At 45.2% G+C, this 20,213-nt stretch overlaps 1 protein-coding gene across 2 annotated transcripts in view; it reads left to right on the forward strand.

Moving 5' to 3' along the window:
* EPHB1 (EPH receptor B1) overlaps positions 1 to 19,842 on the forward strand; it is a 365,030-nt gene extending 345,188 nt beyond the window's left edge. For both annotated transcript variants that reach the window (XM_054040375.1, XM_054040377.1), the window contains exon 17: positions 19,439 to 19,842. The gene's annotated coding sequence lies outside the window, so the exon portion shown is untranslated. The remainder of the gene's footprint in view (positions 1 to 19,438) is intronic.
* Positions 19,843 to 20,213: the final 371 nt, after the last annotated feature.

Here is a 20,213-nt window from a genome sequence, read left to right on the forward strand (position 1 = left end):
AATTTTCTGATTTTTCAATAGAAAACTGAAAAAAAAGACCCTTCCCTCCCAAAATTTCTGGCTTCCCTGACCCCTCCCTCCCAAAATTTCCACAGGATTCCCTGCCCCCCAATACTTTCCAGCAAGAAATAATTAGCATTTATGTCCAGCTCTAAAGATGAATAAAATGTAATAGCCCCTGTTTGCAAGCCTTGTGGAACATTTCCCTTAAACTCCTCAGTGTCTCTCTCTCTCTGTCTCAGACACACACACTCTCACTCCGCCTCTCAAGAAAAAAAGTCCTACAATGGGTTGTGCAAGCTCCAGTGTGAGTGAGAGGCTTTATTCCTTCCCCTGGTTTCTCATTGCAAGAGTTCTGCTCTCCAGAGTTGCTGTCACCATTGACCCCCAAGGTTACACTCTCCACCACAGATAGCAGAGCCTTCTCAGTGCAGGGCCCACGTCCCTGGAAGTAGCTCCTTCCAGGAGGCTGAGTTTAATGAGCTGCCAGGCACAATATAATACCTGCCTATTGAGTCAAGGCTTTGTACAAGGTTTGCTTTAGCTTAATGTTGAAGAAGTGGAGATCTTATGGAAAGGAGTGAAAGGGCAGGTTTGCTGTAGGCCTTAAAGATAGAAGCTTGGGATGTTGTTATTGGTTTTCTAAACATAAGGCATCTAGGTGCGTGGCAATAGATGTGGAGCTACATTTCTGGCTACGTAAGTGAAATCATAACTACATTCTTCCCATCCCTCTGCATTAATCTGAAGCTGTCTCTACAAGTGAAGTGTGACCTGCCCTTCTTCTGTCAATTGTCTGTTTTTCAAAGAGCAGGCCCCACATGATTCATTAGATAGAGATCAGAGGTTAAAGGTGACTTGAGGATGTGAGTAGCAATGTCTCTGAGGGACCTTTGCAAAGATAAGATTGACCAGCTGTGCAAGGAGGACTATTGTGTGATTTTAAATTATTTCTAGAAGCATCACCTTCAAAAGACACGACCTCCAAAATTATCTGGCTGGGCACTGTGCTGACTTCCCCAGCAGTATTGACTTGGACAGGCTGTACTTTCAGGAATAAAACCCAGTTAGGACAAGTTAGCTGGGACTTTTCTTGAGTGGAAGAGAGAATGTGTTAATTGAGAACTCTCCTACCTCTTGAGTTGAGCCAGCATGATTGTTGACTGACCACATAATAAAATCTAAACAGCAGAAAGGCAACATTCACTATGAATCAGCCTCAAATTTGGCCACTCCCTTCTAAGAAGAATTTCAGATTATAACATCACCCCCACATTTCCTTTCCTTATTCTTCCTCCCAGTTTTCTGTCTCAAAGGGTCTTTCTCCCCCATTGTCTTAACCAAAAGCTCATGACCAGGTTCATAAAAAATGGAATGTCACTGCCATGTGAGATACAAGGAGTTTTCTCCTGTGAAATTCAAACACCAATGCTTAAGATTTGCATTTCTGAACGGGTTTGGCCAGCTGGAAGAGTGACCTTCAGATTTCCAGGGCTCCATTCTAAGGCCCTGTTTTCCATACACAGGGATACATCACTCTTGAAAAGCAACTTCTGGGTAGCCATGTCCATTTTGCACTCATGGTGCCTGAAATGGGAACAAAGCTGAACCATGGCTCCCTGTGTTTTTACTCTACCTGCCGAAGGCAGCTCAGTGCTGCTCCCTTTGGAAAGCGTAGTCTCCTCACTGAACAGTCTCAGCCTCTCCTCGCAGCAATGCCTGCAGCTTTACAGCCCACTTGTTCCTTTCCTTGCTCTCCTCTGGCAGCAGAGGACCCAGGGAGGATGGGAAGAACAGCTAAGGCCTGCCTGTAAACAATCCCTCTTAGATGTTTCTCCCACCTGGCTGGAGCCACAGTTAACACTGTGTGGACCCAACTCTGGTCCCCATCTCTTAGTCCTTGCAGTGGGCTCTGCCCTTTCTGGGCTGCCTTATATTTCCTTCACAGGGACCAAAAAGGGAAACAAACATTCCAGTGTGTCTGAGAATAAACCTTTCTTGGAGCCAACTCAAAAGAGAAATAGCCAGCAATACCCTCTCACTTTGGGGGTGCTTGCAGAATGGTTTTACAAGAGTCCTTCTGGCCGGGGAGCCAAATCAGGCTCAGCTGGGAGTTCACTACATGCCCCGTAGGGCTGGTGGTCTCCAATAAGGGAGTTCCCCCTGCTGCTGCAGAATCCCCTTCAGCTAATTCTAGCTCCGAAGTCCTTCCTGCTTTGCAGACAGCAGCTTCCTCCTCTTTAAAAGCCTCCTTCCCACCACCCACACAGGCCACTCTTGCTCCTTCCCCATCAGGGCAGGGTGCATAGGCCCCATCACACCGCCCATCAGCAATAATGTCCCACAAGGCCTCCATACCCTGCCTCAGAGAGGCTGCTAGAGCCCATGGTGTGGGAAGCCTCCAGCATGGCCAGCCCCCCCTTCTCCTGGCTGTAGGAAACAAAGTGGGGTGGGCCCTGCAGATACCTCCCTTTCACTGTTCCTCTATTTATTCAAGTTATTCTGCTCTCCCTTGTGGCCTTGTATGGCCCCAGTGGTGTCTGCTCTGACCCAGTGCATTCTGGTGTGCGGGAGTAGGACAGTTTTGTTCCTGCCTGTGTATTTGTCCTATTTTAAGGAAGGAGGTTCTGTCCCTGCACTAGGGTTGCCAGTTTTGTTTGGATGTGTTCCTGGAGGTTTCATCACCTGACATAATCTTTAATTAGAGATTGATTTTAATTTCCTGGAGACTTCAGGACAATCCTGGAGGATTGGCAACCCTATCCTGCACTCAGATTGTCCAAGGCATCTCTTTTGTCAAAGAGGTTATGGAGTCTTTAGAAGCCATGGTGCAGCGCTGAGCCTTTTACAAGGAGAGCGTTGGGTGTGAAAGCCTGCAGCCAGGTAGCCTGTGGGACTGCCAGGTGGGCATTGCAACCCATCCATTTCTTTCCTGGATCTGTGGATTCTAGTGTAGGAGAAGATAAATGTATCGTTCAGAACCAAATTGTCCTGATTTTTGTTGGATCATTTTGCTGGCTCCTTCATGCTGCTGCATTTGAACTTTGTTCAGCCATCAGGGCTCTCCCGGAGTCACCCCAAGGCAGATTATTGACATCTCTTCTTCCTGCCAGCTAAGAGATAGCACCTCTTCCGCTTCATTCCAGGGCAGGGGTTGCAGCCAGAGTAGGTGCCACAATCTGGCTTATGATCTTTTCTTCTTCCAGTTCTGATGCCTCTGGAGGGAAGGCTCTGCCCACCTGACACCCTTAGAAATGGCAATAGGCAACATTGTCACTTCTCAAAGGCAGAGGAAGATCTGAAGTTGGAGGTATCTGTACCTAGCTCAAATGAATTCTGAGTTGTTTGTCACCAGGCTCACTATGAGTCTGCCAAGCTGTCTCTTCAGTCCGTCTTGGTCTCTCTTTGCCCAGATGCGACATTTGATTATGGCCCTTGCCATCCCAAACAATTTCTTTTAAAATGGCAGATGCTTCCAGTAACACTGAGGGATGTGCTTTTTGACAGCCAGTTTAACAATCAATGTCTTTTTTGTTCTCTCTTGTGAGGCCAGGTAGCTTTGCAAGAGGGCAGCATGGCATTGTAAGAGGGCACCAGTGTTCTGCCATTTTCACTCAAGTGCAAAAGACTTTGGCAGTTCTGCCATCAGATTTTTTTTATATGTCCCACTACAAGCCCCCGAGAGGTGCTGACCATTCATTGCAGCTCCCACTGACTTCAGGAACGGACTTGGAGAGATGGAGGTGGAGGAAGGGTGGTACCTGGAAAGATGGAGGGGGGCATAGAACTGGGGAGGTTGGTCTGGACCCTAGGGCAGGGAACTAGGTTTAGACAGCAGACCAGTCCCATCCAGGCCCTCCATATGAATTCTCCCTTCCTACTTGCGACTTGTTAAGCCCAGCACGTATTACATCCCTAATTCTGAGTCTTGCTGTCTGATTGCATCACTGTTTAATTCCTTTCCCTCTCTGTTCTCCATGCCGCCAAGTCTGTCCATTTCACAGGCTGGCGTTTCTCTGGCAGTGAGTCTATCTTTCTCACTCCCTGTTTATTTCTTATGTCTATCTACTGATCAATCTATTTGTCTATCTTGCCTCGCTCTTTATTTTCTTTGACTGAATCTATCTTGTTCTCTCGCACTCTCAAATCATGTCCTTTTACTCTATGAAATGCTTTTCAATTGTCAGTTTCATTTCTACATTTCTATGGCAACCACAAAATCTCAGCCTAGTCATCATCTTTTTTTTTTTTGCATGTAGTGGATTTGCTAGGAGACTGCTGACAGGCTGTACTTCAAGTAATTTATCTCGTAAAGCAAACAGCTTTGGGGAGGGGAGAGGGGGCAGAGCTGAGGAAGGAAGGCCATGAGAGGCTGGGGTCTAGGATATGAAGAAGGCATTCAGTGACTGAAGGCTTCCTGGGGTCCCCAAGCTGATAGCTTTGTGATTGGGGTGGGAGTAGGGGCATAAAACTTGCTGTGAGTGGCTTGGAGAGGTGCTTAAATCTCCTTACAGTTGTGGACAGATGGTGTGGTGTTTGTTAAATGGCTGTTTACAATTCCACTGAGCAGGATAAAGCCCTCACTGCCCGCTCAAGAAGCAATTGGAGGTGTGGAAGGCTCGGATGGCTGTGACAGAGACAAGAGTGGGGGTATGGGGCGGGGGAAGGAGCCGATGTGTGTATGAGAAACGCACTACATCATACTCATTGTTGAGACTGTATCATCCGAAACCTGCAGCCTCTGGAGTGGAAGATGCTCTTGCAGCATGGGGATCTTTGACGCAAGACTGGATGTCCTTCTACAAAACATGCCACAGGACATGGGCTTCATGGAGAAAACACTGGGTGATGTTCTCTTGCCTGTGCTGTGATGCTCAGCCTAGATTATTATGTTGGTCCCTCCTGGCCCTGAAGTATGAGTCTATTTCATTGGTACCCAACAAAGTCAAACTCAGATGTTTCCTTTTCCTTTGGAATTCATCACTCTCTTTATAAAATGTCATCTGTGGAAAGTCAAGGCGCATGAGTGTTAGACAGACTGCTTTCCGATAGCAGTAATTAAAATGGGTTGCAGTGTAGCTGGAAGCCAAGGTAAAGTCAATCGCTCTCATATTAGAGACAATAACAGCATTAGAAATAGAGAGAGAGAACAGATTAATAGCATTATTATGTGGCTTTTTATAAATAAAGGAAATATATTTTGCACTGTTAATGACCTTCAAATTAACGTCTCTTTGAAAGCACTTATGTATATTTAATTGTAAATGTTGCTGAAAGTCAAAGCGGGGATTGCAGTGAAAGCAGCAGGAAGCCGGTTTTTAAATAAGAGCGAACTCGGATCATTATTTCTAAGCCTGTCAGCTTTGGGGAGTTTTAATGTATTCATTTTTCCCCCCAAGAAAATCATTGGTGGGTTTTTTTGCACTTTGAAGATCTCCACTCTCTCTCTGTGGGCAATGACTCGATATCTGTGTTGTACTTCCTGATTTTTCTTTTTGGCTTTGTGCTCATTGAGAGAGTAATCACGTTTATTGATATCCAGTCTAGGAGCACAAAGGATTTGGTGACCTCACAATTCGAGGTAGTTTAGTAACTGGTGATTACTGATGTAGCATAGTGAGAGGTTTATTCTGCCACAAATAATAATGCTTACCTTGTAGGCAGCAATTTTCATCCAGAGATCTCAGCACACTCTATAAAGGAGGGTACATATCATTATCCCCTTCTACAGATGGAGTAACTGAGGTACAGAGAGGTGAAGTAAGATGCCTAAGACCAACCAGCCGGTCAGTGGCAGAGGTTAGGTCTGCTGACTCCCAACACAGTGCCCTATCTCCTAGACCACAGACCCTTCCAAGTGAAGAGAAGGTGGAGAGAACCAGAATGGCATAAATGTAAATGTCAGGGTCCTTATTTTCTGAGAACTTGTGAAATGGCTTCTCCCTAACTCCCATTAGCTTCAGTGGGAGCCAAGTTAGACTAACACAAATACTTTGGAAAATCCCACCCAAGATATTTAATATTTGTCTGTGGGTGCAAATAATTTATCCTAAGGGTTCATAGGAATTCTTTTTGCCATATGTGTTGTTACAAAAGCTGCCCAGACCCCACTATTACAAGGTGCATACAAATAGACTTCCCAAGAGACCTTGGGGCAATCTGGGACATGATGATTTGGAAGAGAACCTGGTGTCTCCTACTGATTGGGATGCTGCAGGAGTATTCCAGCTGGTAGAGGCAGGGGATCTGGAGCAGAATAAATACTCAGGCTTCATTTACAGCATTTTTTAGTGAATTACCATGATCATTGTTGCTGATTTACAACTAGGATGTACACATTTGCATTTCTTACATTTCTTGCTTCTGATCTAGAAAAGCTGCTAATAAATTTGAACCACAATATGTTCATTTAGAAGCCATTATTTTTAAACATTGAATTTAACTTTAAAAAATTCAATAGATTTCCAACTTGAGAAATGGATTTCCAAACCTCACAATAGATTTTCAAACACTGCCAAACAAATTCTAACTCTTCATACTTCCTCCTTCTCACCCACCTTCATTTCTCTGTCTTTGGGTTATATGTGATTAATTTATCATTTAGAGACTTGCCATTCTGATCAGAGTTTTAAATCTGCCTCTTGCACTTAAAGCAGGTGTTCTGTATTTGCTTTTTCAAAGTTCTGATTGAGTAAGGTGATCCACAGAAGGTTATTCAATTTACATGTCATAATCTGATTTGGCGGCTCTTATATCAGAGCCTGCCACGATGGATGATGATCTAATTATAACTTGGGAGCCTTCCAAATTGTTTTCAAAGAAGTTCAAGGAGACCCTTTTGTGAAATTCAAAATAAGATTCCCCGGGACGAGAGAGAAAGAGAGAAAGAGAACGAACTTCGTATTTAAAACTTCTAAAATGATTCTGGGGAGCAGACACAGATACCCCATATTTAAATGCTTGTTGCATTCACAGAGTAACATGAGCCCGTGGGGTGGATCCAGTGGATGTCCTCAGTTCTAATCCCAGAGCTTCTACTGAAATTCTGTCTGACCTTAGGCAAGTCTCTTTACCTTTCTGTGGCCTGTTTGCCATCCCACCCATTGTGTATTTAGACTGTGAGGTCTTTGAATTTAGGGACATAGGAATTACCAGATTGGAGCCGACCCAAGTCCATCTAGTCCAGAACCCTGTTTTTGACAGTGGCTGGTACTACATGCTTTGGTGGCAAGCCTAAGAACCCTGCAGCAGGCAGATGTGAGAATGGAAGGTCTCTCATTATGTGTTTATATAGCTCCTAGCCCAGTGGAGCCTCTAGGTGCTACTGAAATATGACGACTAATAGAGCATAATGGCAGGTTCTATGCCAAAACAGTGCTGAAAGAAGTTATTCTTATGGCAAATTTGTCGTTGAAGTGTGCCAACCCATCTGAAAACAACCTGAGATGCTTGAACTCTGATCAGGTTTTTAACTTTACATCTTCCTCTTTTTTATGCATTTTGGTCTGGTGTAATGTGCATTGGCAGATGTCTGCCTGTATGTTTCTGTGCAGAGTGAGCTACTTTTACAGTCCTGCTCTGACCGGGTGGAAGTGCCATTCCAGCCACGCTTTTTGCGCGTGAAGGTGCGTGCTAGCTCCAGCAACTGGAAGCAAGAGATGAACTTTAATAAAAAAATTAATTGGAAGCCTCCAAAAGCATTTTCAGGGCCGGCTCCAGGCACCAGCCCACCAAGCATGTGCTTGGGGCGGCGCCTGGAGGGGGGCGGTGCAGCAGGGCGCTCTGGCCTGAGAGCGGGGCCGTGACTGGGCTCGCCGCCCTCCCCGCGGCGCTCCTGCCGCCGGGGGCTCTCCGCCCTCCCCTCGGCATTCTGGCCGCCAGGGAGAGTGGAGAGCCGCGGCGGGCTCTCCGCCCTCCTCCCGGCGCTCTGGCCACCGGGGAGAGTGGAGAGCCCCCGGCTGGGATCTCCGCCCTCCTCCCGGCGCTCTGGCCGCCGGGGGCTCTCCGCCTTCCCCCTGGCGCTCTGGCCGCCGGGGAGAGCGGAGAGCCCCTGCCAGGCTCTCCGCCCTCCTCCCGGCGCTCTGGCCGCCGGGGAGAGCGGAGAGCCCCGGCCGGGTTCCCTGCCCTCCTCCTGGCGCTCTGGTCGCCGGGGAGAGCAGAGCCGCGGCGGGCTCGCCGCTCTCCCCCCGGCGCTCCAGCCGGTGGGGGATTTGCCTAGGGCAGCAAAAAAGCCAGAGCCGGCCCTGGCATTTTAACCAACTCTATTAAGGAAAATGGGGAGAGGATGAAGGTTGGAAAGAGGATGAAGAGGGAGGAAGAGATGACCGGAGTGGGGAGAAAAAGAGACAGAATCTTTGGGGTTAACGCTAGTGTCGCACCAGTTTAACACTGGTGCAAGTCTAATGTTTTCAGTAGGGTTACTCTAGACTGATATCTATAAAAGGGAAAGGAGAAGCAGGCCCATTCAATTCTGATATTGGTGCAGTACATTTTTTTGTGGTCTGTCCAGTATGAGTTGGGCTTGTTATCATTTCCCCTGGCAGTCTAATTTGCAACCTCATGCTATAATAGCTAACTATTAATAAATAAAAGGCTTTTCTGATATTTGGCCTAAATTCCCTTTCTTAATTTGATTTCAGTAGTCCTATTTATATCCCTGTGAAACACACTAAGGGCCAGGTTCTACCACTGTTATGCACAGTGAGTAGTGACTTACTCCACAAGTAGCTGCTTGATTTCACCAGCATAACTTGCCAGTAAGGTGCTACCCAGGAAGTGTGTCAGAATTTATACCCTTCAGTATCAGCTCAGATTATCATAGAATATCAGGGTTGGAAGGGACCTCAGGAGGTCATCTAGTCCAATCCCCTGCTCAGAGCAGGACCAATCCCCAGACAGAGTTTTGCCCCAGATCCCTAAATGGCTCCCTCAAGGATTGAACTCATAACGCTGGGTTTAGCAGGCCAATGCTCAAACCACTGAGCTATCCCTCCCCCCAAAAATTGAACTGGAAGGGACCTTGAAAGATCATCAAGTCCAGTCTCCTACCTTCACAGCAGGACCAAGTACCGTCCCTGACAGATTTTTGCCCCAGATCCCTAAATAGCCCCCTCAAGGATTGAGTTTACAACAGGCCAATGCTCAAACCACTGAGCTATCCCTCCCTCCCCATAGAGTCACCAGTCAGGATTACTTGTCTCCTTTGTCTTGCTGGTGGCTCCACTTTACTTGTTTCATTGAGGTTATCAGTTGGGCTATCCTGTCTTCTTTTCCTTTTGTCAGTATGCTCCTCATCTGACCTCTTCTCAAGTGCAGAATATGGTTGTTGGTGAGTAGGATGAAACACTTCACAGTTGGTGTTCTCTAGCTTTTTGTGTTACTCATTCTATTCACCACATTTGTCTATCTATATACTTGCTTCTGCAGAAGCATTCCAGCCATTGTGTCCAACTTGTGATGGTTCTGATGGTTTATCCTTTGGTGCTTAATAGGTTTGCTTTCTTGCTTTTTCCCATTGATCTGATCTGCTGGTCAGGCCCTGGTAAGTTTTCTTCCAGAAAGCAGATGGCCTTGCACTTCATGTAAATGTAGTTCTCCTGGTTTTCATTCAGGAACAGCAACACTGCAAACCTTCTGCATCAGCTCACCTTTGGATCCATGCTGTATTCCACTTATGCTGTGTACTTTTTTCAAAGGAGTTTGGTAGGACTTCACAGTGCCTGGCCTGCACACTTCAGCGGCTTCTTCTAAGAGCTTCCTGGGGAATTCCCATGGAAATCCACTGCTAGCTGTCCAGAGTGTTCACTCAGCATTGACATTTATCGCTATTCTCACTTCCAGCCCCCTCATTATCTGCACTGGCTCACTGCCCCAACTTCTCAACCAGCCCACACATGCAGCTCTCAAACAAGGTACCTAGGAAGGCACATCGCCCTCAATACCAACAGCACTTTCAGCTACTCACCGCTCTGAATGCAGCAGTTGTCATTCCTTCTGTGCTCTCCTTGCAAACACCCCCTGAGAAACACTGGGGCTACCTTTCCTCTTCTCTGCGTATTGCAGCAAGGGGAGGTGAGACTGATTTACTGATGAGCATCTCTGACCTCATCATCCCACTGGACATGACATCTCAAAACCACCACCCAACAAAGGTCATAGGCCAACTGCATCTTCATGGAGCAGGAAGAGGAAAGACAGCTCCTTCTGTTCTTACAACCTCACCACTCAACCATCCCATTTTTAGAAGGCAGCAGAAGAGGGAAGAGAGGATGGAGGAAGCCAGAGAACAAAGAGGGAGAGCAGAGAACAGAGCATCCATGTTTATTCCCATCCTAGGATCCTTTATCCCAGGAAAAAATACTATAATGCTTTACTGTGCAGAATGTCACTTAATAGCTTAATAGTTGCAGAGCCATGATTGCATGAGCATACTGCCTGAATTTCATTCCCAGCCCAGGTCAGAGTAGTTCCTTGGCTCATTGATAGAGCAGTTTAGATGTGACCAGCATTGACTGGCTTAGGAAATAGAATTTCACTCTGATACCAAGCTATCCAGCTCCTTACACATGATGGTTAAAGTCCAGTAGCAGAATAGCAGGCTCATAGGAATTCCATCTCTATTGGCTTTAACCCCATCAAAGGTATTGCATTTGCTAGGTTTCCTACTTTGCTATTTGCCCATTGCCACATAAAAGGAGTTCTTTGTTTGCCTCCCCTTCCCCTCTCTCTGACCCGGTGCCTTCTTCGTGTTCTTCCTTCCATCTGGTTCTGATGTCTCTATTATTATCAGCATTACAGCAGTGCCTAACGGCCAGACCTGAGACTGATGCCCCACTGTGCGACGTGCTGTATGAGCACATAGCGAGGGACAGTCCCCACCTGCCATGAAGGATTTACAGACAGCAGATGGGAGGGAAGACAGTGGCACAAACAGGCAACATGCCATGCACAGGGACGCACAGCAGCTCCGTGGCAGAGGTGGGAACAAAAGCCAGGTCTCCTGACTCCTAGTACTGTACATTATCCACTAGGGCACACTACCTCTCATCACCATAACTTTCCATTCTCTTCTGTTGCCCTTTCAGTTGTCTTTCTCGCACACACACTTGCCCATAATCGTTGCTTTTTTTAGGGCATTTTCATCCCTGGAGTTACTTCATTGAAGTCAATCCAGTTACACTAAGGATGAATTTGTCCCTCCATCTTGATGATTATCCTCAAGGGTCTCATTAGGCAATTGAACCCTTGTTTTGAAGGTGGGGAGAGAGGGCATGAAAATGATGGTTAACATCAGTGCAGTTATCAATGCTAATTAGCACTGAGTGGGACTGACAGCATGAAATACAGACCATGCCAAGTATTATATTTGAGGAGCAAGATGCCTGGGGAGTTTCATATCTGAAAAGCAGACTGGAGCTCTCTAGAGCCTACCACAGACATGTGGGCTTGCAATCTGCACAAGTCAGTTCTTTCCCCATTCACCAATTTGCTAAAACATTTTCACAGGATTCTTGGGTCCCTCCCCTGAACAATTTAGAAATGAGCCCACCCAACACACTTTGGATTTCAGAATCACTTAATCCTGATTTCCCCTCTGCAGCCCAGAGATTGCATTAGTTTGAAGAGTTGGGAGAGCCCAGCTCCTGCTGTCAAAGAGTTGATCATTAAATACCCAATTTCTCCTACTGTCATTTCTTGATTGGGTTGGATTTTATTCAGCGCACAGAGCACTGGTCTCTTATTTGATTACTTATCTGTTTATTACTTATTTTGTATTAAGTAGGGAAAACCCAAATGGGACAAAATGGATCACAACACTGAAGGACTGGATTGCCTGGGTGGGAAGGGATACGGGGGGGCTTCTCCCACCTTATGCCTCCTGCACAAGGGCTAGGGAAGACTCTTCCATCCAGGCCCTCCAAGACCCCTCACCCCAAAAGGAGAATGGAATGAGCCACAACCAAGGTTGAAACTAAACAATTCCTCAGCCCAATGGTTGGGTAAAGAGGCATTGGTCTTCTGGTGGTGCCAACTTTCAGATGAGACAGAAAAGAGGGGACATGACTATCTGCGTTCATGAAATCTATCTCCTTGCTGCCTTTTCCCAGCTCTGCGACAGATCTCCTGTGTGACTTTGGGCAAGTCACATCACCTGCCTCCAGCCCAATTTCCCCAGCCTCAGGACAGGGAATGTAATACTCTCCTATCTCACAGGGGTGTTGCAAGACTGAATTTGTTTATGTCTGTAAAGCACTTTGAGATCCTCTGGTGCAATGCCCTATACCAATGCAAAGTATGATATTTATTATTGATTCCAGGGCAGCTCAGCTCATGTACGTGGGTACTAAGCAGGATTTTCACATTGTACAGAGCCAGGAAACGTCTGTACGGGGCTCATCTTTGCTGAAGTGTTACATGAGATTTGCCTAGTTCAGAGAAGCGTGATTTGGGAGCCTGTGTATATTAGCAGGCTTTACTCTTATCCTGCTTCTTGGAGTGGTCTGGATTAACCGAAGGAGTGTGTAGGTACATAGGAAGAACTGCTGAACACCCTAATGAAAATGAAATGCTTCTCCCAGGATAAAGAAGAACAGGAGTACTTGTGGCACCTTAGAGACTAACAAATTTATTAGAGCATAAGCTTTCGTGGACTACAGCCCACTTCTTCTCCCAGGATGTCCAGCACCACCCAGGGTCAGGGCCCTGCTATAGCCAAGCCAGTGGAAACAGCAGACTGAATCCTTACAAGCTATTTCCTTTTCACCTGTCTTCCTTGCACCTCATTGACTCCTTATACTTTGTGCAGGCTTCCCACTCGCTCTTTCTCTTTAATGCCTATGGAAATTAACAAGCTTTCTGTCTCACACACCTGGCAGGGGAGCGGTGTTAACACAGAGAAAGCATGTTTTAACTCTTAACTACTGGATGGCCTCCCTTCAGGGAATCAAAGCGCCATTTGCGTTAATTGTGGCTGTCAAATTATCCTCCCTGTTAAGTGTGAAACTGCACTTCATTGACAATTGGGATTCCCCAGGGAGATGGCATTTATAAGGGCTGATCCCCGGGGACAGCTTGTGGGAACAGTTAAAGAAACAGTGATTGCTTTGCTCTCTTTCTCCCCTCATTTCTCTCATCACAAACTGGGGATCCCTTTCTATGTTCTTCCATATTTCTTCCCTGATGTATGCTCCTGCTTGCTTCCGTGCTGCCTGTGTTTCCTATTCATTCTTCCCCTGTAACTCTTGCAGGAATAATAGACATCTTTTCTTTGCACTGGTCAAATGTGTTACATGTGTTATACTTGATCAAATGCGTTTCATGCAGCTGTGAAGTGTCACTATATTTATAATTTATAATTCTGCAAAGCAACCTAGTTTTTATGGCCCTTAAGAGGGAGTACGCAGTTTGCTCCCAAAATAATGAATGATGCATTATTATACAATTGATACCAATACAAATGTTGTTTGCGGTGTTGTGGTCACGTTGGTCCCAGAGAGACAAGGTGGGTGAGGTAATGTCTTTTATATGACCAACTTCTGTTGGTGGAAAGGACAATCTTTATACAAGCTCTGTGATGCTCAAAAGCTTGTCTCTTCCATCAACAGAAGTTGGTTCAATAAAAGGTATGACCTCAGCCAGCTTGTCTCTATCAATATCAATAGCACTTTGCCAGGTATAGTGCCTCTTCTTCCGCATGAGTGTTTCCTAGTTATTACTATTTATATTACAGTAATGCTTATAGGCTGAGCTCAAAGCCTCATTATTATAGTCTATAGCTTTTACCACATTCCTCAACATAACGTCTCAGCACCTTCTAGTAGTTCTTTAAGCGGCATGACTAACATCTGTCATCTGTGCTTTATTTTCTCCCTCTCATTCTGCTAGGCACTGTACAGACATATAATGGGGGACCCTCTCTGCCTTGTAGCACCTGCAGTGTGAACAAACAAGGCAGGCAAAGGCAGTATTATTGCTATGCTCATTTTACAGACAGAGGATGGAAACATTAAGACCCAGATCCTCAAGAAGCCTACATATCTTTGAGGATCTGAACCTAAATAATTTGCCAAAGGTCACAAACAGAGTGTGTGGCAGGGCTGAGAATAAAAGACAGCTCTGCAATGCCTTAAACCACAAAAGCATCCTTCCTCTCCTTGAAGAGCGGTCTGTCTTTTACATTTATTGTTTAATCTTATTATATGGCCAAATCTGGAGCTGTGGTATATCACTGTCACCCCACTGACTTCAAGGCAACCATGCTGATTTACCCCAACAGAGATTCTGACCCCGGGAGACCTTAAATATCATCTGATATATTTGGCATGTAATGCCTTTTGTAAAACATAACTGGGATGCATTTTCAGTGCAGAGTTCTTCAGCAATTTAGACTTTCTACTCCCATTAATGTTAATGTGAGCCATGAGGCCTAACATCTGAGCGTGGCATTGAAAATGGACCCTGGTGGTAAGAAATACACGGATATATATTTTCTTCCATATAAATTATCTTTTGAGATAATCTCAGTTTCTCTCTCACCACTCTTCTTTTCTCACCTCTGCTTCCTCCCCTTTTTTCTGCTGAACTCTACATTACTAAATAAAAGTTTCATTACTACCTAGGTGGGCTAAAATGATTTTTATTCAGTACGAAGATGAATTTTAATAGGAGTAAAATGTCAGACACAGCTGGAATTATTTTTAAAAGCATCAGTAAGTTAGGACAGTAGTACAGAAGCCCTAGTATAATTACGCTGACGGTCCCCAGTCAGTGGTAGCCAAACAAGGCTACTCAGCGGTCAATTGCTTTGTTATTTAATGTGGCGGCTTTATGTTTCCAAGGTGAAATTGGATATTAAAAGCTTCTTTGCCCCCCTGAAGTGGCTAAATAATGGGATTTCGCTTCCGTGCTGCACTTCTTGGTTACAGTGTGAGTAGGAGGTGCTCCCAGTGCTGCTCTCTTTTTTGCTGGAATCCTCCTAGTCTTTTTCATGAAAAATGCCATTTTTCACTTGAAAAGAGGCAGTCTCTGTGGTGAGCATAGAAGTCTCATTTAGCTTCTCATTCTCTTTAGGGGTGCAAATGTGGGCCATTGCAGGGGGGAGGGGTTGCGGGCTGGTGTCCATTTTGGGATTGTCTCCCTCTGTGCCTGGAATCCATACTTAATCTGCTCAGCAATCTAGCTCAGGTTCTTATTCCAAGGCCTATGCCCAAATTCCAATGAATGTGGGTCCCGGAATCCTATTCAGCTTCCTCTCCTCCCAGCCCTGGAAGTTGTACCAAGTGTCTATTCCAGGAGGGCACAGAAATCCCATCCTGTTTCTTTTCCCCTTTGGGGCTATGCCCAGAGGCCATTCTAGGTAGTCACAACTGTCCAGTACAGATTCTTTTTCTTCAAGAGACTATAGCCAGAGATCAATTAAAATGGGCATAGAATTCTGATCCCAAGGCTGTTATCCATGGCCATGGCAAGTAAATCTATGACTGGATCCCTCAGCATGATCCCCACAACTCCACTCACTGCCCATGGCACTCTCTCTACCCCCTGTGCCCACACCCTTATCTCCTGCAACCTGGCTTTCTGGGCAGAACTGGCCCATCAGGGAGACAGCCCAGCAGTGGCTGGTGGATCTGAGCAGTCATTACAGCTAGTTTTTGCCTCATTCAAATCAGCAGTTCTGGTTAAGGGGAACCATGCTTGATGACAGATGCTTCCAAAGACCTGGTCAGGAGCCATACACCCAAATCACAGTGACTTTCAGTGAGAACTGAACACCTAGCTCCTTTGAAATGCCCAGAGTAGGTGTTTAGTTTTCAGCATTCAAAAGTGTCCTGTGTCTGAGAAGTGAGTGCCATGAGATGAACTGCAGATCGAATGAGAAATGAAGTTACCATGCAACTTTGACCATCTAACTCGACCTCTTCCCATGGAAGGATCCCCCTAGGACTTAGTCTTTCATTCTAAAGTGGTGTCCAACTTCCTCTATTTTTTTCAAATTAACCTGCCCCAAGAATTTTTTTCTCCTCTTAAGTACATAATCTGCCTCCCACTTAGCACACGCCTGCGGGAAGCAAGGGATTGGTGAGATACAGTTCTGCTGCCATGTTAGGTTTTCTACATGCCCCATGCTGGCTAGGTGTGGGGACCATCTCTCCCTTTACTAACTGGCCCACTTAGAGAAAAAGTGCCTTCTTCTACAAGCTAGCAGAGCTGTTCCTCTACCTCAATTGGTACAGGCTTATGCTGTGGGTGATAGAAGTCTTGGTTCTGTCCTTACTGGTGATTGATAGTAGGGACTTCTTAAAGAGCAGAGATCTGTATAGGATTTGTAGTTCTGTGCCCCTTAGGAGGAGCTTTCTCTGGAATTGAGCTCTCTACAGCACAAGTATCTTCAACTCAGGCTCAGGCCTATGCTCTGCATTCAACTCCTGGCTACAGTCAGGACAGAGGCCTTGTCTTCACTGCTTAATAAAGTGACTTTGTTTACTTCAGGGCACCTACCAGTAAAAACTTAGTAGACAACAGGCACTTTAGTTTTATCACGAGGTAAATGGCCAGGTAAACAGCCCTATCCTCCCTCCAGGGGTTGATCTTGGTGAATTTACCGCATGGTAGAATTAAAGTGTCTGGCCTTCAGTGTGTTTTACCTCAGGATAGCTCATGCACCTTAGTTACCCTGAGGTTAAAAATACACCTTTCTGTGGCAGTGAAGTCAAGACCAGAGAGACCATTAGCCCCAAAGGCAATGTATCCTGTCCTTGCAGTGTCTTGTTTCTATATTGTTTGGTGGGTGCTGGGTGTTTGTCCAGTGCTTCTGCCGTGACTGCTTAATTATGATGGGTCCAGAGCAAAAGCCTAGATCCAAACACCCCTGAACTTCAAAGCAGGGCAGAACCAGAACCTGGTTATCTGCTACACTCATGGCAAATGCACCTCTTGCCCCCCCAAACACCTGCCAGTGAAGCTGCCCATTGAGAAAAGCTTGGCTTGGCTGTGCTGACAGTATTTCTTATTTAGAGCTGGAAGCCTCAGCAGGGGTCTGAAAAGGAGTAAAGGAGTGGGGAGAAGGAAATTGTTTGGTTCTTATGCCAGAATACACACTGATTGAGCCATGCAGTGTGCAAGAAAGACTGAGGGAAAAGAGGCAGCATTTGGGCAGAGGTTATTACCAGTGCAGCATTAAGCAAACCCAGTTTTATTAAAGTTATGGCTCATGCTGGCATTAGAGCAATAGAGGTGTCAATTCTCCTGTTACTAACTTCACTGCCTGGGGCACAGATTTCAGCTAACAGCCAAGAGCTGACGCTAATCTCAAGCACAGATGGGAAGGCCAGGGGTAATTACCCCAGCCTAGCGTAAAACCAGAGGGGAAGGGGAGGAGAATTCAGGCAAAGCTGTATTGCTTCTATGGAAAGAAAAGGAAGTATCTAAAGAATAGTAACAGAAAAAAGTCCTGCTGCAAGATTTCATAATGGGGGGAAAGGAGGTAAAGGGTTGTTTCCGTTTAACCCTTTCCTTTTGCTATAGAGGTCATCTAGGAACAAATTGGGAGGACATACCTAGTGGGGTCCTGCAGGGGTCAGTCCTGGACCTATTTTCGTTAACGACTTGGCTGATGGAGTGGAGAGGAGAGTATGTTTATAAGATTTGTGGATGACACCAAACTTGGATAAACTGGAGAACTGGTTTGAAATCAGTAAGATGAAATTCAATAAAGTGCGAAGTACTGCATTTAGGAAGGAAAAATCAAATGCAAAACTATAAAATGGGAAATAACTGGCTAGGCAGCAGTACTGCCGAACAGGATCTGGGGATAATAGTGGATCACAAATTGAACATGAGCCAATAATTTGCAGCCACTGCAAAAAAAAGCAACTGGGGAGGCTTCAGGTAGAGTACTGTGCTCAGTTTGAGATGCCACAGTTTAAGAAAGACGTGAACAAATCAGAGAGAGTCCAGAGGAGAGCAACAAAAATGATAAGAGAGTTAGAAAACTATGACCTATGAGGAAAGGTTGAAAGAACTGGGGATGTTCAGCTGAAAGAAGATAAGGCTGAGAGGAGACCTGATAACAGTCTTCAAATATATGAAAGGGTGTTGTAAAGAGGATGGTGATCAGTTGTTCTCCATGTCCACAGAGAGAAGGACAAGAAATAATGGGCCTAGTGGGCAGCAAGGGAGAGTTAGGTTAGAGATTGGGAAGAACTTTCTAACCATAAGGATAGTTAAGCATTGGAACAGATTACCTCAGAAGGTTGTGGAATCCCAGTCACTGGAAGTTTTCAAGAACAGGATAGCTGTCAGGAACGGCCTAAGTATACTTAAGCCTGCCTCAGCACGGCGGGGAGGAGGGCTTGTCAGGCAATCTTGTTTATTGGGCTGTCAGAGCCTTTTGGGACCAGGACTTTCTTTTACCATAAGCGTGACCAATGCTTTGCTAGAACTCATTCAAACATGGAAGTTTCCTATGTGAAAAATGGTGCTGAAAACAAATGTATTATTTTTGTAAAAAAAAAAAAAAAAAAAAAAAAATAGGGGGGTTGCTACAATTTTTCCCCCGGGTTTTCTGTTTTTGATAAAAATTACAAAAATTTTGATAAATTGTGTCCCCCTGAGCCACTGTGGTGCTTCATGGGAGTTATAGTTAAGGTGCTTCATGCCCCTATTCTTCCTTATGGGCTAGACTCCTGACTAGACTACATTTCCCATGATGCCTCATGATCATGAGACATCCCTGAATCAGTGTGCAGATCAGTGTGAAGACTGTGGTGCACCTTGGGAGATGTACTCCAGCCAGGAAGCACAGCCTATTGGGTAGAATAAGGTCAGTGGGCACCCAAATTACACCACCAATGAGGGACTGCAGTAGCTCAGGCTGACACAGTTTAATGTTAGCCAGAAATGACACGTTTTGATTCCATTCAACTAACTGAAATGTTTGGATCTAAATCCACTCATCTTGAAAGAAACTATTTTATTCCAATTTTTACAATGGCAAATTGAACATTTTTCACCAAATCAACATTTTTCCTACAATTTCAATTCTTGCTGAAATCTTTTATCAGCAGGAAATGCATGACTAGCTGTCATGATGACTATGGACAGATGTCAGGAATAATCATGCAGTCTGGTTGGAATTTACCAGGATACTTACTCCTAAGGAGTCAGCACACATTTTCACTAAACATCTGCATAGAGCTATATGTGATGTTAAAGCTGGAAGCCCAGGGAGCCTTCTGTAGATCACTGTAGCCTACAAAATTGTATCTTCTAGTGCCAACAATATACCCAATTAAGGTAGGGCATGCCATCTCTTAGCTGTGCTTTGCTGCTCTCTCCTATGCTGCCGAAGCACAAGTGATGTGAAGAATTGGGATGATGTTTTTTTGCATTAAAATGAACTTATTTTTTCTTATTTTGTTTTTCCCCCTTTCTCTTTTAGGGGGAATACATCAATAATTCATCTCACAAGGAAATGGAGACAGGACAGTAATGCTCACCACCGTACTGCCCGCCTCCATTTCCTCTGGCAAAGCACCCTGCCACCATGACCGCAGGATGAATGCTGACCTCTCCACAGCAAAGTCAGGCTGTCATGCCAAGGCCTCGCTCTGTCCTGATGAGCAGAGGTGATGAGTGCCCTCACCTCAGCAGCATGCACTGTGCCGGCCAGCAGATGCCCAGTCCTGTACATAGTCAATGAGATGTCTGTACAAGATTTTGCCCCATTGTAATTTTTTTTCCCAATTTGTTGATTGTGTTTAAATTGTCAGAGTTTGTAATGGTAACTTTCAGAGAATATTGTACTAAAGAGAAAATTGCACTCAATAAAAATGATGAAATACGTCTGATCACTTTTCCTTCTTCTCCCATAGACTTTATTTTTTCCTGGTATTTGTCTTCGACTTAGAACTGGTTAAATACTGTAAAATAGTGGAGAAATTCATCACATAAATTATTCATTTTGCTTTACTCGTAGTTAAGTTTCCAAGAAATAAATGTATGGCAGTAAAACAATGTTTTTCCTTTTTGCATTAGGTTGGGATTTTCAGAAGCACTCAGCATTGGCCAGACTCTGTTCCCGGTGATGTTACTGGTCATTCACCATTGACATCAATGGGAGCAGATTTAAGCCAACAGTGTATACTTTAGAAGATATCACTTTTAAGGCTTGCCTATGCAGAGAGTTAGTATGTGGCAAGGTGGAATGTAAGTCT

This window comes from Malaclemys terrapin, chromosome 9, assembly GCF_027887155.1.
Source record: "Malaclemys terrapin pileata isolate rMalTer1 chromosome 9, rMalTer1.hap1, whole genome shotgun sequence".
Taxonomy (NCBI): Eukaryota; Metazoa; Chordata; order Testudines; family Emydidae; genus Malaclemys; species Malaclemys terrapin.